Source organism: Pristiophorus japonicus, chromosome 15, assembly GCF_044704955.1.
Source record: "Pristiophorus japonicus isolate sPriJap1 chromosome 15, sPriJap1.hap1, whole genome shotgun sequence".
In the NCBI taxonomy this organism is placed as follows: Eukaryota; Metazoa; Chordata; class Chondrichthyes; family Pristiophoridae; genus Pristiophorus; species Pristiophorus japonicus.
Window position 1 is genome coordinate 117998052 of NC_091991.1, and position 21546 is coordinate 118019597.

The window sequence follows — 21546 nt, forward strand, 5'->3', positions numbered from 1 at the left end:
CTTACTCGGAACTGAGTGTTGCACATATATCCCAGATAGCTCCGAAGAAATTACCCACTTAGCAGAGCATATCCAAAAGGAGGTAGAAAAACTTAAGCAACCCCCATAATTCACTTTGTGGAGCCACTGAATGGCTAGGTTCAATAGGAACTTCATTGGTGGAAGGTTTAATTCTATTTGTTGTAATTATTTTACTTTTATATTGTTTGTTTATGTTGATTAAATGTTGTTGCAACCAGGCGGCTGTAGCTGCTGTCCCACATGTGAGACACCTTGCAGGTCCCAGCAGACCGTCTGTACGTGGCACAGGAGTATGTTATGCTTCAGCGAAGGTTGTTTACTGGTTGAATTAAGGTATTGATTTGGATTAAATTGGAATAAGGTTAATTAACCTACTAAAACCAGATTTCCATTGTGGCCATGATGGAACTCGGGTTGGTGTAAATTTGTGTGGAAGCTCCTAGCCTGGACATGTGGCAAAACACATCAACAAATTTTAGAAGGAAACTCTATTAACATATATGAAATTATTTTGTAGAATGTTGAACCAGTGATACCTGATGTTTTATGCTTCAGTTTGTGAAAGAATCAAGGGGGGGATTGATAGAGAATTCAAACAGGCTGCATTTAGACAGACTGTGAAAATTCACAGACACCAAGTCAGAGATGCTACGTGAGTGGGAGCATGTTGCATTAAGTCATCAATCAACTTGACATTTTAGGACCTTGGGTAGCGAGCCAATTAAAAGGTTAAAAGACTATTAATTGAGCCAATAAGGTCAAAGAAGGTGAGTTATTTTCTGTAAATTGCACCAGGTATAAGTACAGCCATTTTGACCATGTGATCTCAGAAGGACAAAGAACTGGCTTAAAGCCAAGAGCTTGTTGCTGCTGCTAAAATAAAGTGACATTAAAACTACAATTGGAGTTCGTATTTCATTGGAAATTAAGAGATCCAACACCATTCAATAAAACCCTCATCATCATTGGTGGCGTTTTGGTGTATGAACTGTGAATATTCGCTGCATGGACCCGCTGAACCTCGGCATCCATCGATTTGCCCCAAAAGTCATCCTGCCTCACAGAACCCTCTTCTGGTCCATCTGTCTCATATATCAGTCTGGTTGCAGGTTTTCTACACATTCGAGCTAAATGGCTACACTGAGATTGCACTTTCTGCAGACAAAATGTTGGAATCTGCAAGATCTGGCTGAGTGTTTTCCCCACACCTCCAGCATGAGTTAAAGTTTCCATTGTTGGGGACAAAAGGACTATGGCCAGGAATTCCGTGCTGACTGTCCCTTTGACTGCTTTTAAGTACCCTGTTAGTGAGTGTCAATGGCCCCATCCCGGGCCACAGTGTCCACTGTGATGGCGTGAACGTCCGTTCAGCCTGCCATTGTCTCTGTTGAGATCCTGCTCTGGGATCTATTGCTGCTTGGTAAATGTCGGATTGCCCCTGCCTGCCTGCGGGGCTCTGAGTAGCATTTATGATGTTGACTCCCTGATCCATCGCCGCGTTAGAGGCAGAGTTGCATGCGTAAATCATTTTCGTCTCTTCCTCCCCCACCATGATAGTTTGAGCTAACAACGCTGCCGCTTCCAAGGTCAACTCCTTGGTCTCAATTATCTTGCGAAAAATTCCCACATGACCGATACCCTCGATGAAGAAGTCCCTTAGCATCTCCCCCCTGCAGGCATCTGTGAACTTACAGAGGCTGGCCAAACGCCGGAGGTCCACTGCAAAGTCCGGTATGCTCTGTCCTTCACGACGTTGCTGCGTGTAGAATCTGTGTCGAGCCATGTGTTTGCTACTCGCTGGTTTGAGGTGTTCCCCGATTAATTTGCTGAGCTCTTGAAAGGTTTTGTCCAATGGCTTTTTGGGTGCCAGTAAGTCCTTCATGAGCGCATAAGTCTTTGGCCCGCAGCTGGTCAGGAGATGAGCCCATCGCTTGTCGGCCGCTGCAAACCCCAGCCAGTGTTTAGTAACGAAGCTCTGCTGAAGTCTCTCGACAAAATCGTCCCAGTCTTCCCCAACACAGTACCGTTCCTCTGTGCTACCGGTGGCCATTCTCGTGGGTCGTGAATTCCCGTTTCTCGTCGCCAATGTAAAGTCCTTACTCTACAGCATGAAACCACACAATGACTGTAGCTCTTTATTACAGGACTCCAGAAGTGATGACCCTGTGTGGGATCTCCCTTTATATACCTGTGTGATCAGGTAAGGAGTGTCTCCCACAAGTTCACCCCCTGTGGTCAAGGTGTGCATCTGAGTTGAGTGTATACAGTAATACAGTGGTGATACATTGCAGTTACAAACATGACATAATCAGCATGGCGATCTAGCACCGCTACAGCCACACCTTTACCGAAGATCAGTAGCCAGTGGCAGTTACACGGCCGCTAAGCTTTTGCATCAGCAGCTCATTAATGAACGCTTTGCATGAACTATTAATTGTGGATATTCAAATGTTCAATTACAGTTAGGATTAATCAAAAGTTTCGTTTGCGTGGGGTTTATTGTTGTCTTTCCTGCACTGGCCTATCATCGGAATTAGTTTAAAGTTTAAAGTAAAGTTTAAAGTACTGGCAAAGTAAAAGTACTGGTATAATAACAGAATAAACAAACAAATGTGCATGAAAAACTACGTTTGAAAACTAATGTAACTAAGAGAGAAGGCGCAAAAATGTTGAATAAATGTTTTTTTATTAACAAAAATAGAATTTTTTTTATAAACTAATGAACAACATCCTCCCTCCAACCCCCCGCCTCCCACACTAACCCACTCTTCCCTCAAATCACCAAAACGTTATAAATGAAGAAATAACAATAACATTTATGGAACTATTGAAAAACACTCCCCCCTCCCTCCCTACCTGCGGCCACATTTCTCTCCAGATCCTGTCCCACACCGTGTTCGCACCCCACCTGCCCATTTTGGTCTACGCAGACCGACACGAACGCGTTGTGCAGTTTGTGATGGCAAGACTTCCTGCCATGGTGGAGGTGATGGAGCAGAAGCAGAAGCCTCAGGCTCCACTTCCAAGTCAGGAGGAACTGTGTCCTCCGTACTCACTTGCTAGGGGTCTCACTGCGAGTGGACACGACACCTTGGGGTGCAGCGCCGTGTCCAGCCAGCAACGCATGCCATAGGGCATTTGTTGCGGCTGTCTGCTGCCTAATCACCTCCACCGTCTCCCGAGCAGTCTGTGACTGGTCAGAAGACCAGCTGAAGAAGCGCGTGCAGAACTTACTCCAGGTTGTGGAGAACTGGCTCCAATTTGATGAGAAACCCGTGAATCCCTGGATAAGGTCGCGATCGATCACGACCGTCTCCCTGCACAGGGATAGTAAGCTCTCTGTCTGGCCCTCCATGGTAGGCGATTACATAGCACGCTGACTGGACCTCCATGGAAAAATCTTCTTCTTCCTCCTCCTCCTCCTCCTGTTCATGCACAGCAGCAGGCATCTGCAGTGACTCCTCTTCTGCCTCTTCCTCCTGCGAAGTTCCTGAAGGTTCAGTGGACGCCCACGGACACTTGTTGACCTTTGAAAGACAAATGAAATTTATAAACAACGTTTAACAATTCAAATCAATACATCTCAATTTTTCAAGAACTCAAAACATTACAATGCTTTCCATTACCCCATATGCACAAAGGATCACCAGGCCTAACATGACCTAATTCGAAGATCAATAGGACATCACAATTATATATCAAATTACTTTATAATTGCAAAACATTACATGTGTAACTAAGATATATGTAGTATTTACTTTTGATTCACACATTGCACAATGCATAGTTCTCATTACTCACATGACTCAAGGGTGGGTTCAGCCACACCACGGATTGTGACCGAATGGCTTTCAGGCCCCACCAAGGCTACCGCAAGCTCCTCGTAAGCACTTAAAGACTGGATAATGGCAGAGCCCCCGCCCATCCTGTGTTGCTCACGGTGGTTGATAGATATCTTCTTCTGTAAATGATAAGATAACATTGCACGGCATAAGCAAATGGATTTGGCAATAAACAGTTAAGACTGACAGATTTAAATTTTCAATTAAAAATTTGCATTACATTGCACAGGAATAAAATATTTCATACTATAACATTCAACTTTATGCTGGGGTGCATACATTTATTCATAATTTAGTTATGTTTAAAAATAACGAAATAACATTGCAGATTCTAGTTACAATTTCCATACATCATTAAATAATACATATGGATGATTTCAAATATAAATTTCAACTTACTCTAGCAGCCGCCAGTAGGCTATTCCATCTTTTGCGGCACTGGTCCGGTGTCCGTGCTTCATTTGATGCCGATGTGACCACGTCGGCAATCTCTGCCCAAATCCTCCGATATGCACGGGGTGGAGGTTTCCCATGCCCACCTCGTGTCAGATCCTCCCACCTTGTGCTGACTATATTCACGAGGGCCTCATTGGCCTCCTCGCTGATGGGCTTGGCCCTTCGCCTTTCAATTGATCCCTCCATTTTCAAAGAATAAAATGCGGATGATAAATTTTTTTATTAAATTCTAAGGAGTATTATCACTGTACTTAACAGTATTTAAAATTTGTTAAAATGCAAAAATGATTCAAAATATGTGTATTATTAGCAGATAAATTCAAACAATCCAGAAAACATTTCTCCTTTCTCTTTTCTCCTTTCTCCTCTCTCTCTCTCTCCCCAACCCTCACAGAGCTTCTGAGCATGTGTGATGATCCCTGACCTCTCAAAATGCACCAACGAAAATCAACCTAAAAAAAACTCAAGCTACACATGCGCAGTATTGCATTGCTAGGGAAGCTTTTTTTTCTTCATTGACATCTGTTTTCTTTGGGCGATCGTGAGATCGCCAAAAAATCAGATCGACCATTTGACATCGCCGGGCTAAGGCCGAGCGGAAAATCGAAAAAAAAAAATTGGCCTTGTGCCGGCGATCAGCACAGGCGATACGTCCCACATCGCTGAAACAAATTTTTGGGGGCCTTAGCCACCTAGTGGAAAATCTAGCTGAGTCCATGATCAGATCAGCCATGATCTTATTGAATGGTGGAGCAGGCTCGAGAGGCCGTATGGCCTACTCCTGTTCGTATTTCTTATGTTCTTATGTTCTTATTAATAGTGAGTGTGCAATAGCAGCAAGTATGTGACAACAGTACGTGTGCAACAGCAGGGATTGTGCGAATGTGCAAAAGCAGGGAGTGTGCAATAGCATCGAACGTGCGGCAGCAGGAATTATGCAATAGCAATGAGTGTGCAACTGCAGTGAGTGTACAAATGCAACAATTGTGCAATGGCAGTGCGTGTGCAAAAGCAGGGAGTGTGTGAGTGTGCAACACAGGGCATGGGTGACAGCAGCAAATGTGCAACAGTAGGCAGGGAGTGTGCGACAGTAGCGAGCGTGCAATAGCAGTGACTGTGCAACAACAGGGAGTGTGCAAATGTAGCGATTGTGCAACCGCAAGGTGTGTACGATAGCATGAGAATGTGCAATAGCAGGGCGTGTGCAAATGCAGCAAGTTAGCGACAGCAGCGAGTATGCAACAGCTGGAAGTTTCAAACAGCAGGAAGTGTGCAACGGCATGGGAGTGCGCAACAGCAAGGTGTTTGCAACAGCAGCGAATGTGCGACAGCAGCGAGTGTGCAACAGCTTGGAGTGCGTAACAGCAGTGAGTGTACAATAGCAGCGAGAGAGCGACTGCAGCGATTCTGCAATGGCAGGATGTGTGTGCCTGCAGCAAGTGTGTGACAGCAGTGGGTGTGCAATAGCAGGGTTTGTGAGACAGCAGTGACTGTTTAAATGCAGCAATTGTGCAACGGCAGCGAGTGTGCAACAGCGGGGAGTGTGTGAGTGTGCAACAGCAGGGAGTTTGCAACAGCAGGACATGGGCGACAGCAGCAAGTGTGCAACAGCAGGCAGGAAGAGTGCGACAGTAGCGAGCATGCGATAGCAGTGACTGTGCAACAGCAGAGCCTGTGCGACAGCAGAGAGTGTGCGACAGCTGGAAGTTTCAAACAGCAGCAAGTGCGCAACGGCATGGGAGTGCGCAACAGCAAGGTGTTTGCAACAGCAGCAAGTGTGCGACAGCAGGAATTATGCAACAGCAGGGAGTATGCAATAGCGAGGTTTGTGAGACAGCAGCGACTGTCCAAATGCAGTGATTGTGCAACAGCAGTGAGCATGCAACAGCAGGGCATGTGCTATAGCAACAAATGTGCAACAGCAGCGAGTGTGTGACAGCAGGAATTGTGCAACAGCAGCGAGTGTGCAACAGCAGCGAGTGTGCGGCAGCAGGAATTGTGCAACAGCAGCAAGTGTGCAACATAAGAGAGTGCGTCACAGCAGAGAGTGAGCAACAGCATTGTGCGTGTGACAGCAGCGAGTGTGCAACAGCAGGGAGTGTGCGAGTGTGCATCAGCAGGAAGTGCATAGCAGCAATGTGTGTGCGACAGCAGGGCATGTGTGACAGCAGGAAGTGTCTTAATGCAGCGAGTTTGCAACAGCAGGCCTGTGCAGCACCTGGGATAGTGCAAGTAAGCAAAAGCAGGGAGTGTGCAATAACATCGAAAGTGCGGCATCAGGAATTATGCAACAGCAATGAGTGTACAACAGCAGGGTTTGTGCGATAGCAGCAATTGTGCAACAGCAGGGTGTGTGCGACTGCAGTGAGTGTGAAAATGCAATGATTGTTCAACTGCAGGGCGTGTGCGACAGCATGGGAGTGTGCGAGAGCAAAGTACGTGCAAATGCAACAAGTGTGCAACAGCAGGGCCTGTGCGGCAGCAGCGAGTATACGACAGTTTGGAGTACGTAACAGCATTGAGTGTGCAATAGCAGCGAGAGAGCGACTGCAGCAATTCTGCAACAGCAGGATGTGTGCACCTGCAGCAAGTGTGCGACAGCAGGGATTATGTGACAGCAGGGAGTGTGCAATAGCAGGGTTTGTGAAACAGCAGCCCTGTCTAAATGCAGCAATTGTGCAAATGCAGTGATTGTGAAACAGCAGTGAGCGTGCAAAGCAAGGCTTGTTCTACATTAACGAGTGTGCAACAGCAGCAAGTGTGCGATAGCATGGCGTGTGCAACAGCAGGTAGTGTGCAACAGCAGGGAGTGTGCGAGTATGCAAAAGCAGTGAGTGGGCAATAGAAACGGACTTACAACAGCAAGTTTAGCGCAATAGCAGTAAGTGTGCAACAGTAGCGAGTGTGCAACAGCAGCGAGTGTACAAATGCAGTGATTTTCCAGCAGCAGCGAGCATGCAACAGCAAAGCATGTGCGACAGCAGCGAATGTGCAATAGCAGGGTTTGTGAGACAGCAGTGAATTTTACAACAGGAGCCAGTGTGCGACAGCAGGGCGTGTGCTACAGCAGCGAGCCTGCAACAGCAGTGAGCTTGCCACAGCAGCGAGTGTGCAACAACTGCAAGTATGCGACAGCAGCGAGTGTGCAACAGCTGGGCGTGTGCGATAGCAGCGAGCTTGCAACAGCAGCGAGTGTGTAACAGCAGCAAGTGTGCCACAGCAGAGAGTGTGCAACAGCAGGAAGTGTCTAAATGCAGCAAGTGTGCAACAGCAGGAAACGCGTAAAAGCAATGCATGTGCGACAGCAGGGATTGTGCGAGTGTGCAGAAGCAGGGAGTGCCCAATAGCATCAAACATGCAACAGCAGCAATTGTGCAACAGCAGTGTGTGTGCGACTGCAGTGTGTGCAAATGCAACGATTGTGCAACAGCAACGAGTGTGCAGCAGCAGCGAATTTGCACCAGCAGCGAGTGTGCAGCAGCAGCGAAAGTGAGGCAGCAGGGTGTATGCGGGTGTGCAACAGCAGGGAGCGTGCAAAAGCAGGACGTGTGCTACAGCAGTGGGTGTGTCACAGCAGCAAGTGTGCGGCAGCAGGAATTGTGCAATAGCAGTGAGTGTGCAACAGAAGTGAGTGTGTCACAGCAGCAAGTGAGTAACAGCACTGCGTGTGTGACAGCAGGTGGTGTGCAATAGCAATGAGTCTGCAAAACCAGGGAGTGTGAAACAGCGCTGGCTGTGCAACTGCAACGAGTGTGCAACAGCAGGGAGTGTGCGAGTGTGAAAAACAGGGAGTGTGCAATAGCAACGAACTTGCAACAGCAGGAATTGTGCAACATCAGCAAAGGTGCAACAGCAGGTTTCATGCAACAACAGTGAGTGTGCAACAGCAGTGAGTGTGCAACAGCAGGAAGTGTCCAAATGCAGCAAGTGTGCAACTGCAGGAAATTTGCAACAGCGGTGAGTGTGCAACAGCAGGTCATTTGCGAAATCAGGTTGCGTGCGAGTGTACAACTGTAGTGAATGTTCAATAGCAGCGAGCGTGCAAAAGTAGGAAGTTTGCAGTAGTGGCAAGTGTGCGACAGCAAGAACTTTGCAACAGTACTGAGTGTACAAGAGCAGCGAGTGTGCGGCAGCAGCGAGTGTGCAACAGCAGAGCTTGTGCAACACCAGGAAGTGCGTAACGGCAGTGCGTGTGCGACAGCAGGGGATGTGCGAGTGTGCTAAAGCAGGGTGTGTGCGATAGCAAAGAACGTGCGTCAGCAGCGATTGTGCAACATCTAGAATTATGCAACAGCAGGGTGTGTGCGGCTGCATCGAGTATGCAACAGCAGCGAGTGTGCAACAGCAGTGAGTGTGTGAAAGCTGCAAGTGTGCGACAGCAGTGAGTGTGCGGCAGTAGTAAGTGTGTCACAGCAGTGAGTGAGTCACAGCAGCGAGTGTGCAGCAACAGGAATTGTACAACAGCAGTGAGTGTGTCACAGCAGCAATTGTGCAACAGCATGGCATGTGCAACAGCAGGTAGTGTGCAATAGCAGTGAGTGTGCAAAACCAGGGAGTCTGAAACAGCGACAGAAGCGAGTGTGCAACCGCAGGGCTTGTGTGACAGCAGCGATTGTGCGACAGCAGAGAGTTTGCAAATGCAGTGATTGCGCAACGTCAGGATGTGTGCGCCTGCAGCGAGTGTGCGACAGCAGTGGATGTGCAACAGCAGGAATTATGCGACAGCAGAGAATGTGCAATAGCAGGGCCTGTGAGACAGCGGCGAGTGTGCAAATGCAGTGATTATGCAACAGCAGCAAGTGTGCGACAGCAGGGAATGTGCAAATGCAGCGATTGTGCAACAGCAGCAAGCTTGCAACAGCTGACAGCAGGGCATGTGCGACAGCAGCGAGTGTGCAAATGCAGCGATTGTGCAACAGCAGTGTTATTGCAACAGCAGCGAGTGCGTAACGGCAGTGCGTGTGCGACAGCAGGGTGTATGCGACAGCAGAGAGTATGTGACAGCAGGCAGGGAGTGTGTGACGGTAGCAAGCATGCGATAGCAGGGTGTGTGTAAATGCAGCGAGTATGCAATAGCAGGGCATGTGCAAATGCAGTGAGTGGGCAATAGCAGGGCGTGTGCAAATGCAGCAAGTTTGCAGCAGTAGCGAGTGTGTGACAGCAAGGCCTGTGTGACAGCAGTGAATGTGCGACAGCTGGAAGTTTCAAACAGCGGCGAGTGTGCAACAGCAGCAAGTGTGCAACAGCATGGATGTGTGCGACAGCAGCGAGTGTGGTACAGCAGAGAATGGGTGACAGCAGGGTGTGTGCGAGTGTGCAACATCAGCAAATGTGCGACAGCAGGGAGTGTGCAAATGCAGCGATTGTGCAACAGCAGCGAGTGTGCAATAGCAGGGTGTGCGCGATAGCAGGGAGTGTGCGATTATGCGACAGCAGGTCGTGGGCGACAGCAACGAGTGTGCAACAGCAGGGTATGCACAGCAGCAGCGAGGGTGCAACGGTAGGGAGTGTGCGACACCAGCAAGCGTGCAACCGCAGGCAGGGGGTATGTGATGGTAGCGAGCGTGCAATAGCAGTGACTATGCAACAGCAGGATGTGTGCAAATGCAGCGCGTGTGCAACGGCAGCAAGTGCACAATGGCATAGGATTGGACAATAGCAGCGAGTGTGAAATAGCAGCGAGCATGTAACAGCAGTGAGTGTGCAACAGCAGCGAGTGTGCAACAGCAGGATGTGTGTGTCATAAGAACATGAGAACATAAGAATTAGGAAGAGGAGTAGGCCATCTAGCCCCTCGAGCCTGCTCCGCCATTCAACAAGATCATGGCTGATCTGGCCATGGACTCAGCTCCACTTACCCGCCCGCTCCCCGTAACCCTTAATTCCCTTATTGGTTAAAAATCTATCTATCCTTGACTTGAATACATTCAATGAGCTAGCCTCAACTGCTTCCCTGGGCAGAGAATTCCACAGATTCACAACCCTCTGGGAGAAGAAATTCCTTCTCAACTCGGTTTTAAATTGGCTCCCCCGTATTTTGAGGCTGTGCCCCCTAGTTCTAGTCTCCCTGACCAGTGGAAACAACCTCTCTGCCTCTATCTTGTCTATCCCTTTCATTATTTTAAATGTTTCTATAAGATCACCCCTCATCCTTCTGAACTCCAATGAGTAAAGACCCAGTCTACTCAATCTATTATCATAAGGTAACCCCCTCATCTCCAGAATCAGCCTAGTGAATCGCCTCTGTACCCCCTTCAAAGCTAGTACATCCTTCCTTAAGTAAGTTGACCAAAACTGCACGCAGTACTCCAGGTGCGGCCTCACCAATACCCTGTACAGTTGCAGCAGGACCTCCCTGCTTTTGTACTCCATCCCTCTCGCAATGAAGGCCAACATTCCATTTGCCTTCCTGATTACCTGCTGCACCTGCAAACTAACTTTTTTGGGATTCATGCACAAGGACACCCAGGTCCCTCTACACTGCAGAATGTTGTAATTTCTCCCCATTCAAACAATATTCCCTTTTACTGTTTTTTTTCCAAGGTGGATGACCTCACATTTTCCGACATTGTATTCCATCTGCCAAACCTTAGCCCATTCGCTTAACCTATCCAAATCTCTTTGCAGCCTCTCTGTATCCTCTTCACAACCCGCTTTCCCACTAACCTTTGTGCCATCTGCAAATTTTGTTACACTACACTCTGTCCCCTCTTCCAGGTCATCTATGTATATTGTAAACAGTTGTGGTCCAGGCACCGATCCCTGTGGCACACCACTAACCACCGATTTCCAACCCGAAAAGGACCCATTTATCCCGACTCTCTGCTTTCTGTTCGCCAGCCAATTCTCTATCCATGCTAATACATTTCCTCTGACTCCGCGTACCTTTATCTTCTGCAGTAACCTTTTGTGTGGCACCTTATCGAATGCCTTTTGGAAATCTAAATACACCACATCCATCGGTACACCTCTATCCACCATGCTCATTATATCCTCAAAGAATTCCAGTAAACTAGTTAAACATAATTTCCCCTTCATGAATCCATGTTGCGTCTGCTTGATTGCACTATTCCTATCTAGATATCCCGCTATTTCTTCCTTAATGATAGCTTCAAGCATTTTCTCCACTACAGATGTTAAACTAACCAGCCTATAGTTACCTGCCTTTTGTCTGCCCCCTTTTATAAACAGAGGCGTTACATTAGCTGCTTTCCAATCCGATGGTACCTCCCCAGAGTCCAGAGAATTCTGGTAGATTATAACGAATGCATCTGCTATAACTTCCGCCATCTCTTTTAATACCCTGGGATTCATTTCATCAGGACCAGGGGACTGGTCTACCTTGAGTCCCATTAGCCTGTCCAGTACTACCCCCCCCTAGTGATAGTGATTGTCTCAAGGTCCTCCCTTCCCACATTCCCGTGACCAGCAATTTTTGGCATGGTTTTTGTATCTTCCACTGTGAAATCTGAAACAAAATAATTGTTTAAGGTCTCAGCCATTTCCACATTTCCCATTATTAAATCCCCCTTCTCATCTTCTAAGGGACCAACATTTACTTTAGTCACTCTTTTCCATTTTATATATCGGTAAAAGCTTTTACTATCTGTTTTTATGTTTTGCGCAAGTTTACTTTCGTAATCTATCTTTCCTTTCTTTATTGCTTTCTTAGTCATTCTTTGCTGTCGTTTAAAATTTTCCCAATCTTCTAGTTTCCCACTAACCTTGGCCACCTTATACGCATTGGTTTTTAATTTGATACTCTCCTTTATTTCCTTGGTTATCCACGGCTGGTTATCCCTTCTCTTACCGCCCTTCTTTTTCACTGGAATATATTTTTGTTGAGCACTATGAAAGAGCTCCTTAAAAGTCCTCCACTGTTCCTCAATTGTGCCACCGTTTAGTCTGTGTTCCCAGTCTACTTTAGCCAACTCTGCCCTCATCCCACTGTAGTCCCCTTTGTTTAAGCATAGTACGCTCATTTGAGACACTACTTCCTCAGCAGTGAGCGTGCAACAGCAGAGCATGTGCAATAGCAGCGATTGTGCGACACCTGAAAGTGTGCATCAGCCAGAATTGTGCAACAGCAGCAAGCCTGAAACAGCAGCGAGGGTACAAATACAACAATTGTGCAACAGCAGCGAACATACAACAGTAGCAAGGGTGCAACAGCGGGGTTTGTATGACAGCAGGCAGGGAGTCTGCGACGGTAGCGAGCGTGCGATAGCAGTGACTTTGCAACAGCAGGGTGTTCGCAACAGCATGGTGTGTGCAAATGCAGCAAGTTTGCGACAGCTGGATGTTTCAAACAGCGGCTAGTGTGCGACAGCAGGGTGCGTGCAATAGCAGCGAGTGTGCGAGAGCCGTGCATGTGCCAATTAAGAGAATGCAACAGCAGCGAACGTGCCACAGCAGGGAGTGTGATAGAAGGGTGTGTGTAACAGCAGCGAGTGTGCGACTGCAGAGAATGCGAATAGCAGGGCGGGTGTAACAGCAGGACGTGTGCAACAGGAGTGTATGTGCGACAACAGTGCATGGGTGACAGTAGCGATTGTGCAATAGCAGCGAGTGAGTGACAGAAGGGCATGTGCGACAGCAGCGAGTGCGCTACAGTAGCTAGGTGTGCGACACCATGGCGTGTGCGACAGCAGGGTGTGTGCGAAAGTAGGGCGTACGCTTCGGTGAAGGTGTTGAGGTTGGCTTGGAGTTCGACCTCCGAGTGTGCACAAACGCAAGCATCGTCTGCATACTGTAATTCAATGACAGAGGAAGGGACGACCTTGTATCGGGACTGGAGGTGACGGAGGTTGAACAATTTCCCGTTTGTTCTGTAGATTAGATCCAATCCAGCGGGGAGCTTATTGAGGGTGCATTGGAGCATTGCAGCAAGAAAGATTGAGAAGAGCATTGGTGCGATGACATTGCCTTGCTTGACCCCAGTCCGCATGTGGATTGGGTCTGTGGTGGTCAGGATCGCGGCTTGCATGTCACTGTGAAGCAGGCGGAGGATGGTGACAAACTTTTGAGGGCAGACGTATTTGAGAAGGACATGCCATAATCCCTCATGGTTGACAGTGTCAAAGGCATTTGTGAGGTCAAGGAAGGCCAAGGTTGGTGCTGCTCCCTGCATTTTTCTTGCATTTAACGCGTGGTGAAGATCATGTCCATTGTGTCCCTTAGTGGGCGGAATCCGCATTGCAACTCTGGGAGGAGCTCTCCAGCCACTGTCCTCGGGCACCATTCAAATAATAAAATAAACATAAGGTCCAATTAAACTAACATGTTTAACAAACCAACTAGAAATGACCACTGTAATTAAATTGTGCTAGAAATAGAAAATGCTAGAAATCTCAGCAGGTCAACCAGCATCTGTGGAGAGAAACAGAGTTAACGTTTCGGGTCTGTGACTCTTCATCAGAACTGGAAAAGTTTGAGATGTAACAGATTCTTAAGGAAGTGCAGTGAAAGGGGGAGGAGCAGGCGGTTAAGAAAGCAAATGGCATGTTGGCCTTCATAGCGAGGGGATTTGAGTACAAGGGCAGGGAGGTGTTGCTACAATTGTACAGGGCCTTGGTGAGGCCACACCTGGAGTATTGTGTACAGTTTTGGTCTCCTAACCTGAGGAAGGACATTCTTGCTATTGAGGGAGTGCAGCGAAGGTTCACCAGACTGATTCCCGGGATGGCGGGACTGACCTATCAAGAAAGATTGGATCAACTGGGCTTGTATTCACTGGAGTTCAGAAGAATGAGAGGGGACCTCATAGAAACGTTTAAAATTCTGACGGGGTTAGACAGGTTAGATGCAGGAAGAATGTTCCCAATGTTGGGGAAGTCCAGAACCAGGGGACACAGTCTAAGGATAAGGGGGAAGCCATTTAGGACCGAGATGAGGAGGAATTTCTTCACCCAGAGAGTGGTGAACCTGTGGAATTCTCTACCACAGAAAGTTGTTGAGGCCAATTCACTAAATATATTCAAAAAGGAGTTAGATGAAGTCCTTACTACTAGGGGAATCAAGGGGTATGGCGAGAAAGCAGGAATGGGGTACTGAAGTTGCATGTTCAGCCATGAACTCATTGAATGGCGGTGCAGGCTCGAAGGGCCGAATGGCCTACTCCTGCATCTATTTTCTATGTTTCTATGTTTCTATGAAAGGCAAGGTCTGTGATAGGGTGGAAGGCAGGAGAGATTAGAGAGACAAAAGGGATGATGGGCCAAATTGAGATGGTAATGGCACAAGTTAGGAAACAAAAGATGAATCTAGATAGGGTGTGAATGGCGGAATGATCACCAGCTGCCCTGGGAAAGAAAAAGATAAAGGGGGGGTTTGTAAAAAAAAAGAAAATAATATGGTCTGAAATTGTTGAACTTGATGTTGAGTCCAGAAGGCTGTAAAATGTCTAAACGAAAGATGAACTTTTCCAGTTCTGACGAAGGGTCACAGACTTGAAACATTAACTCTGTTTCTCGCCACAGATGCTGAGATTTCCAGCATTTTCCATTTTTATTTCAGATTCCAGCATCCGCAGCATTTTGCTTTTGAATTAAATTGTGATGTTGTTGTCAGCGTCCCAGGACTGTGTGGTCCGAGGTGCTCAATGTGTGTGGAATCGACTGGGGAGGTGTGACTTTCTGTGCACTGCTCTTCTGTATGTTTTTCCAGATCTGGTGCAGACAGTGACCTTTCCCAACCAGCCCAACAGAGACGGCCACAATATTTAACCTTTCTGCATGGGATGTGGGCGTCACTGACAAGCCCGCATTTATTGCCCATCAAATGTATCTGTTTTGTCTTATAACACTGCTGTGACACACCTTGGGATAGTTTACTACGTTAAAGGCGCTATATAAATAAAAGTAGTTGTTGCTGTTATCCCTAGTTTCATTGAGAAGTGGTGGGCTGTGTGGTGATGTTGCTCCCATGCTGATGTTAGGCAGGGCATTCCAGGATTTCAATCCAGTGATGATATATGTCCATGGCAGGATGGTGTGCCACTTGGAGGGAAACTTGCAGGTGATGGTGTTCCTACAAAGATCGCAGAGCTGGGAGCTGATGCAGTGCATCCTGTAGATAGTACACACATGGGTGGATTTGATTCAATGTACACACATGGGTGGACTCGATTCAATGTACACACATGGGTGGATTTGATTCAATGTACACACATGGGTGGACTCGATTCAATGTGCACACATGGGTGGATTCAATTCAACGTACACACATAGGTGGATTTGATTCAATGTACACACATGGGTGGATTCGATTCAATGTACACACATGGGTGGATTCGATTCAATGTACACACATGGGTGGAGTCGATTCGATTCAATGTACACACATGGGTGGATTCGATTCAATGTACACACATGGATGGAATCGATTCAATGTACACACATGGGTGGAGTCGATTCAATTCAATGTACACACATGGGTGGATTCGATTCAATGTACACACATGGGTGGATTCGATTCAATGTACACACATGGGTGGATTCAATTCAACGTACACACATGGGTGGAGTAGATTCAATGTACACACATGGGTGGATTGGATTCAATGTACACACATGGGTGGATTCGATTCAATGTACACCCATGGGTGGATTCAATTCAATGTACACACATGGGTGGAGTAGCTTCAATGTACACACATGGGTGGATTTGATTCAATGTACACACATGGGTGGAATCGATTCAATGTACACACATGGGTGGAGTCGATTCACTGTACACACATGGGTGGAGTCTATTCGATTCAATCTACACACATGGGTGGATTCGATTCAATGTACACACATGGGTGGATTCGATTCTGTACACACATGGGTGGAGTCGATTCGATTCAATGTACACACATGGGTGGATTCGATTCAATGTACACACATGGGTGGATTCGATTCAATGTACACACATGGGTGGGGTAGCTTCAATGTACACACATGGGTGGATTTGATTCAATGTACACACATGGGTGGATTCAATTCAATGTACACACATGGGTGGATTCAATTCAACGTACACACATGGGTGGAGTAGATTCAATGTAGACACATGGGTGGATTTGATTCAATGTACACACATGGGTGGATTCGATTCAATGTACACACATGGATGGAGTCGATTCGATTCAATGTACACACATGGGTGGATTCGATTCAATGTACACACATGGGTGGAATCGATTCAATGTACACACATGGGTGGAGTCGATTCAATTCAATGTACACACATGGGTGGATTCGGTTCAATGTACACACATGGGTGGATTCGATTCAATGTACACACATGGGTGGATTCAATTCAACGTACACACATGGATGGAGTAGATTCACTGTACACACATGGGTGGATTTGATTCAATGTACACACATGGGTGGATTCGATTCAATGTACACCCATGGGTGGAGTCGATTCAATGTACACACATGGGTGGAGTCGATTCGATTCAATGTACACACATGGGTGGATTCGATTCAATGTACACACATGGGTGGAGTCGATTCACTGTATACACATGGGTGGAGTCGATTTGATTCAATCTACACACATGGGTGGATTCGCTTCAATGTACACACATGGGTGGATTCGCTTCAATGTACACACATGGGTGGAGTTGATTAGATTCAATGTGCAGTGAACAACTAAGAGACTGAACTATTGAACTTGGAAAGTAACAAATGTTTCTTATTTTCAACCAATTACAGAATTTAGAATATTGTTAGGTGCTAAAGAGTGATTAGACTGAAAATCTTCCCTAATTTGCACTATGATCCATTATGTCCTCAGACAGGATTTAATTGACTTGATGTAGAATACTCAGTTTCACCAAGCAGCTGGCCTGAGGTTACAATGTGGAGTGTAACAGGGGCCAGCTGTCATGTACTGAATGGAGATACAAGCAAGCCATTGAAGAAATGCTAGTTATTGTTTTGAACGTGTCAGGTTACATGGTTTGATAATGCAGGCCAGTGATTGAAAGCGCCAAGGTCCCACACACACATATAATGGAGGTTGAAAACTACTTTCACTACCCCACCACCCAGAATTGGTCCATTGTATTCCTAATGTTGATGCTTGACTGTTTTGTGCTCCATGGAAACTTACTACGTTCAGTTTCCATTCTGCATCTCAATAATTTCCACAAATGCACGTGACTGTAAAGTAGCCCTTTTTTTTTTTACTTACCAGTTTAGTGTTTGTTAAGTTGAGGAATGTTAGAGCTTTCTTTGTCAGACACTGCACCAGCACAAAATATTCCGAGGCGCAGCACACGTTAAATACAGAGAAAAGCTCCTTCTACACTGTCCCATCAAACACTCCCAGGGCACGTACAGCACGGGTTGGATACAGTGTAAAGCTCCCTCAAATGCAGTCCCTCGAAATCGAGGAAGACTTGCGTCCACTCTAAAAGTGAGTTCTCAGGTGGCTGTACAGTCCAATGCGGAAATTACAGTCTCTGTAATAGGTGAGGCAGACAGTGGTTGAAGGAAAGGGTGGGTGGAGATCCTGGTTTGCCGCACGCTCCTTCCACTGTATGCATTTGATTTCTGCATGCTCTCAGCGAGGAGACTCGAGGTGCTCAGCGCCCTCCCAGATGCTCTTCCTCCACTTTGGATGGTCTTGGGCCAGGGACTCCCAGGTGTCGGTGGGGATGTTACACTTTATCAAGGAGGCTTTGAGGATGTCCTTGAAGTGTTTCCTCTGCCCACCTGGGGCTCGCTTGCCATGTAGGAGTTCCGAGTAGAGCACATGCTTCGAGAGTCTCGTATCAGGCGTGTGGAAGATATGATCCGCCCAACGGAACTGGTCGAATGTGATCGATGCTTCAATGCTGGGGATGTTGGCCTGGGCGAGAACACTGACGTTCGTGCGTCTATCCTCCCAGTAGATTTGCAGGATCTTGTGGAGGCAGCGCTTTGAGGTGCCTGCTGTATATAGTCCACATCTCTGAGCCATATAGGAGGGGAGGTATCACTACTGCCCTGTAGATCATAAGCTTGGTGCCAGATTTGAGGTCATGGTCTTCAAACACGCTCTTCCTCAGGCGACCGAAGGCTGTGCTGGCACACTGGAGACAGTGTTGGACCTCGTCATTGATGTCGGCCCTTGCTGATAGTAGACTCCCGAGGTATGGAAAATGGTCCTCGTTGTCCAAGGCCAAGCCGTGGATTGTGATGACGGGGGGCAGTGCTGTGTGGCAGGATCAGGTTGGTGGAGGACGTTTGTCTTACGGATGTTTAGCGTAAGGCCCATATTTTCGTACACCTCGGTGAAGGTGTTGACCATGGTTTGGAGTTCGGCCTCTGCGTGTGTGCAGACGCAAGCATCGTCCGCGTTATATTGTTTGATGGCAGAGGTTGGGACGACCTTGTATCTAGCCTGGTGGCAACAAAGGTTGAACAGGTTCCTATTGGTTCTATAGTTTAGTTCCACTCCAGCGGAGAGCTTGTTGATAGTGAGATGGAGCATTGCAGCAAGGAAGATCGAGAAGAGCATTGGTGCGATGTCGCAGCCCTGCTTGACCCTGGTCCGGATGTGGATTGGGTCTGTGGTGGATCCATTGGTCAGGATCATGGCTTGCATGTCATTGTAGAGCAGGCAGAGGATGGCGACAAATCTTTGGGGGCAGCAGAAAAGGAGGAGAACGCTCCATAGTCCCTCATGGTTGCGTGTCAAAGGCCTTTGTAAGGTCAAAGAAAGCCATGTACAAGGGTTGGTGCTGTTCCCTGCATTTCTCTTGTAGTTGTCGTGCGGTGAAGATCATGTCTGTTGTACCCGTTAAGTGGACGGAATCTGCATTGTGACTCTGGGAGGAGCTTTTCAGCCAAGGGGAGAAGACGGTTGAGAAGGATTCTTGCGATGATTTTCCCAGTGGCCGACAGCAGGGAGATTCCTCTGTAGTTGCCACAGTTGGACATGTTCCCTTTCTTGAAGATGGTCATGATTACGGTGTCTCTGAGATCTCCTGGCATGCTTTCCTCCTTCCAGATAAGAGAGATGAGGTCATGCATTCATGCCAATAGTGCTTCTCCGCCATACTTTAGTGCCTTAGCAGGAATTCCATCTGCTCCAGATACCTTGTTGTTCTTGAGCTGATGGATGGCCTTTTCTACCTTGTGCAGGGCTGGGGGTTTGCTGAGTTGGTGGTGGGTAGCATGCTGCGGGATGGAGTCGATGACACTCGTGTCGAAGGCAGAGTCTTGGTTGAGGAGATCTTCGAATTATTCCTTCCAGCGGGCCCTGACTGCCTCGGTGGCCTTAATGAGTACCTCTTCGTTCTTGGCCAGCAGTGGGGTGGGGCCTTGGGTGCTTGGGATGTAGGTTGTGAAGAATCCTCGCACGTCATGGTTGTTGGCGAGTTGCTGGATCTCCTGTGATTTCTCCATTCACCATCTAATCTTTAGATCATGGGTTTTTTGTTGGACCTCAGCCTTCAGCTGTCTGTCGAGCTGCTTTGCTGCTCCCGAGTTGGGTTGCTATGTTAAATTTAGAAATGCCTTGCGCTTGCGGCTTATTAACTCCTGGATCTCCTGGTTGTTCTCGTCAAACCAGTCTTGGTGTTTCCTGATTGAGTGACCGAGCGTCTCTTCATAGGCACTGGTTATGGAGGCCTTGAGGGCAGATTAGGCGCTGTGGGCACTCTGCGTCTCGGGGTCATCAAGGGTCACAGGTTAGTAGTGAGGTGCTGGCTGTATAGGGCTTTCTTAACTGGGTCTTTGCATGCCTCTGCGGCATTGTTTCTGTTGCCGTTGTTGCTTTGGAGCTATATTGATAGTGATGACGGAACGGATTAGGCGGTGGTCCATCCAGCAGTTGTCGGCTCCTGTCACGGTGCGAGTGATGTGCACGTCCTTGCGGTCTTTCACTCGGACGATGATGTAGCCGAGCAGGTGCCAGTGCTTGGAGCGAGGGTGTTGCCACGATGCCTTGTACTTGTCCCTCTGGCGGAACAAGATGTTGGTGATGACAAGGTCGTGTTCTGGCATTTTTTCAGGAGCAGGGTACCGCTGGAGTTGGTTTTCCCTACCCCCTCTCTGCCGATCACGCCTCCCCAAAGGTCTGTGTCCTTACTGACTCTGGCATTGAAGTCGTCGAGGAGGATAAGTTTGTCATCGTAGGGACTTGGGACAGGGATTGTTCGTGGCTGAAGTAGAATTCCTCGGTCTCATCTGTTGCATCACGTATTGGGGTGTATCTGCTGATGACTGTGGTGCACTGGTTCTCGGTGAGCCGGAGAGTCATGAGATGTTCGTTTATCCCGCAGGGGGCGTCTCTGAGATAGCCAACCAGCTAATCTTGATGGCGAAGGCAGCACCAAGGAGGTCGTGTTCTTCTTCTGGTTTACCTTTCCACAAGTTAAATAGAGAGAAAAGCTCCCTCTATATTGTCCCATCAAACACTCCCAGGCCAGGTACAGCACAGGTTATATACAGAGTAAAGCCGTCTCTACACTATCCCATCACACACTCCCAGGGCAGGTACAGCACGGGTTACATACAGAGTAAATCTTCCTCTACACGATCCCATCAAACACTCCCAGGGCAAGTACAGCATCAGTTAGAGATCTGTCAGCTGTGTACCATCTAGGGCAATGCCTTTATCTATTGAACCATTTGGGAAAGCTAATGTGTGCTGTTTAATGAGTCATCAGCACATCACAATGCTGCCAATTTCTTTAGTTACCTTATTATTAGTTAATAATTGGTCAGTTATCACTGTTTGAGAGAACTGTTTACATCTGTTTCTTTATTTAAGGAATCATTCCCAACCAGTCTGTAGCACAGCTTAATCCTGAAGTGGGTTCTGACACTGTGATAGTATTAAGACCATGCTAATTTTAGATCTCCATTCCTTTAAATAGTTAAAAGGAAACATTTGTAAAGTTATTCAGATTCTTTTGATATTTAAGATTTCCTCCTCTGCTATATTGCCCAGCTCAAACAATTGGCTTAATTTTGTGCATTCACCCACTGCTCCCCCGCTAGAGCCAGTAACACCATAGTACAGATGGATGGTGCATACAATCCCATTCTAGTTCTGTGTAACTAACTGAGTGAAACAGTGAGCTGTGCATTTATATATAGCCTTTCACATTCCAGAACGCTTCACAGCCATTAATTACTTTGGAAATTATGTCACTGCAGCCGTGGAGCCGAATCAGACTGCGAGTAAAATTTTAACTTTTTGTTTGTGACTCTGCTTTTCCCAGACTTAAATTCCCCGA